Consider the following 3,364-nt stretch of genomic DNA (forward strand, 5'->3'; position numbering starts at 1 on the left):
TGACGTGATTTGTTTGACAATCAGATGAAAATATAATGACTGGTTGTGTTCATGCCACATTAAAAGGTCATTCATTTTGACCGTTGAAATTATATTTTTATTAGCCCCATAAACAATTTGGAAATCTGGTAACACTTCTAGTGTGAAACCTGGCGCCCTGCAATTTGTTGTCATGTTTAGAACCACTGGATGTATTCCGAGGTGTAGAGGTCATTAGTAGCCATCCCATGTGTGGTGAAAGACTTCTCGTGTCACATTATGCAAAGAAAAACGATGAGTAAAACTCAACTGCAAAGAGAGACAGAACATTGTATATTAGTTGTAGTTTTATAATATATATATATATATAGAAATCAATAATACGAGATTGACAATCGACCTGATTCCTGAGTAGCCTGATTTAAAATAGTTTCACAAAACAGCGATATATTTTGCTTTCAAAATACTATTTGCATACAAATAACACCAAGAAGAAGAACTATAGATTTATATATTTTTTTGCACCATATCCTTATCGTCATACTTTATAGCCTACTGTATGGGAACATTCCGTTCACTCAGAAATATGGAAATCAGCACAAATACAGACTTACATTTTCAAAACAAATATTTCATTCATTTTATTTCTCTCATAATTAGTTAAATTATAAGTCGAATTTGTCTGAAAATACCATGTGTGAATAGTGCAAACATTACACTGAATTGTTTGCAGGAATTAGTACGCCTTAATCCTACCTGTTAACCTGAGTTATCCTTGAAAATGTGATAAGCAAAGTGCAGCATTTCAAATATTATTTGTAAAATGATTGCTTTTGGTCTTCGAGCTTGGTGACACATCAGGAGAAGATGGGGTGATCTCTACCACGTCATTAGCCGGTGCTGCGGTGTCTATAAAAACCGTGCCTGCTTTCTCACGCTTTTTCTGCTTCATCCTGCGGTTTTGGAACCAAATTTTAACTTGAGTTTCGTTGTGCTCTTCAGCGGCAATTTCCACTCGACCGGCCCTGGTTGTTGAAATGGAACTACTTCTCGAGCTCTGTCAGCTGCTTTGTGGTGAAGTTGGTGTGGATTACATTCTTTTGGCCAGGGACTCCATATTGTTAAACTGTAAAAGTGAATGAATTGGATGAAGGAACTGATTCAATAAATGTAATTTTGAACGAAGAAATGAAAACAGGAATCAACTATGTAGACTTATTATGATTATGTGATGATTGTGAGCAGCCAAGCAAACAGTGCAGTTATAATTATACAGAAACACATTCTATATTTGATCATTTATATTACGCATCACGGTACATTTGTTTATGCACAAACATGGACAGCACACACATTGATTAGGCAGCGGCTCTGTTAAATGTCTTCAAAAAATATATATATTTTGTAATGTTGTCAATAAATGAACTTTTGTCATGACAATGTTATTTCTGACCATGTCCTAGTAGTTAACCAACCTGTTTTACGGGATTCCTCTTAACTTTCATCCAGTCGAAAGTGTTTTAAGTTTGATCGGCAGAATCCTTATCACTACATTGGGAAGGAACTAATCTCGAGTAAATACTCTCCAAGTCTTCTTGCTGCCCCTGTTTCCCACTGCTAAAGTGAAGATACTAGCTGCTTGGTGCCGACCCTGGCCCACTGTTCCCCTCGTCCAGGGGGGGGCATGTTCGTTCCCATGGCTGAAACAGGAATCACAGGCGACAGAATGAAACCTCGTTCTTTCTCATGATTGAGAGCGTATTGATGAAGTCCATAGTCCAAGTTGGGCCCTGTTGGCGAGCAATACACAGAGTTTCCCGTTGTGCCAAACTGGAGATCTATATGATGTGGCTGATGCTGGCGGATAATGTGGCTCGAAGTCTTATGCTGAGGCACCGAAGAACCTGCCCATCGGACCCATAACTATCACTTGTTGCGCATGAATTCGAAGACGAGGACATGTAAACATTGTTTCAATTGTGGTATCCGGCCTTGGCATTGAATATGTTCGTCCCCCGGTTATTACTTGTATAATCTAAGTAAGAACTCATACTGTATTGTTATGGCAAAATTAATGATGACGGATAATTTATCTTCCCTGTGCCCTAACCTCTAGGTTGTATGTCAAAGCTGTAAAACTGCCTACCAAAGCTCATATCACCTTAGTGACAGGCCATGTGACTCACTTTAGGTCAATGGCAAGGCACCTACAGCAGTTTGTCAAGTCGGGATCATCCATCAAACTTTTCACATTTACACGACAAATGGTTTAATCAAACTCGCCCATCAATTTGATAAGAACGCGAACACGTAACAGAGCTTCTGCAAATAGCTTCTGGTCAGACTGTGGGAGAATGATAAAGTCTTAAAAAATGAAAGATTTCGTTTCTCGATATTTTAGAGTTCGAAGCAATCGGTTGATTTGGATGGGCTGCGTTCTCGAAGTAGTCAATTAGCTGTGCTTTTTTACGAGTGTGCTAAGAAAAGGCCTATGTAAGTTTAGTTTACTGAAATGTTCCATTGTCATTCATGAGGTTAACAAGATGATACAAGATTGGTGTATGATAGCCTACCATGCATCTTCCATTAAATTATGTTCCCAATGTGTATAAGTAAAGCAGCTCGTGAATTATTTTTTTAACTCGGCGTGTTTTACTGGCTGAGAGATAAGTTTAGAGAGTCTTGAATGCAATGATCAATCTTACGCTCCTCCTCTAAACGCTTGACAGCTGATTCTTCAATTTGTTCAAGCGGGAACAAAGAAACGGATAAATCATTGAGCCTTTTAGACTTTTAACCATTTATTTATTGCATACAATTTTAGGCAGACTACACTTCGTGTGGCCTATTTCATTTGACATATTTTAATACTTTTCATGTATTTTAAATTGAGTAGATTTATAGGTAAGGCATGCTCTTTTTTTGTGTCATAAATAAATAACACACAGGTGCTGTAGAACGTCTGAACAACACATGCATTTTATTCAACAATACGACAATTCTACGTCAGCATATAGCCTACTTGATAGAGTGTATAAAAAATATATCACAATTAAATAACATTTTGAGGAACATTGATTGATTCATCGGTCCCTCGAGCATAAAGAGTCGGTCAGCTGTTATCACTAAGCCCTATGATAAAAATTGTCAGTCTTACAGAATAAAAAATAAGAATTTCCCATAAATTAATTTAATAAATAGCCTATAAATAACACAAAATAACATTGTAATAAATGTGTTTCTAATATTCCAATGCATGCCTGCTCCAATTAGAAAAGTACACCATGTCAAGTCCAGCACAAACACACAAGTGAGAAACGTTTTTGCCTTATATTGATTTAAATTTGAACTACATTTGATGTTTTACATTAACCTGTGGTTTCAG

The 3,364-nt window shown here is 37.1% G+C and overlaps 1 pseudogene; it reads right to left on the reverse strand.

The window, feature by feature from the left end:
* Positions 1 to 1,445: 1,445 nt before the first annotated feature.
* LOC112223973 lies at positions 1,446 to 2,064 on the reverse strand (annotated as a pseudogene).
* Positions 2,065 to 3,364: the final 1,300 nt, after the last annotated feature.

Source organism: Oncorhynchus tshawytscha, linkage group LG25 (assembly GCF_018296145.1).
Source record: "Oncorhynchus tshawytscha isolate Ot180627B linkage group LG25, Otsh_v2.0, whole genome shotgun sequence".
Lineage (NCBI taxonomy): Eukaryota > Metazoa > Chordata > Actinopteri > Salmoniformes > Salmonidae > Oncorhynchus > Oncorhynchus tshawytscha.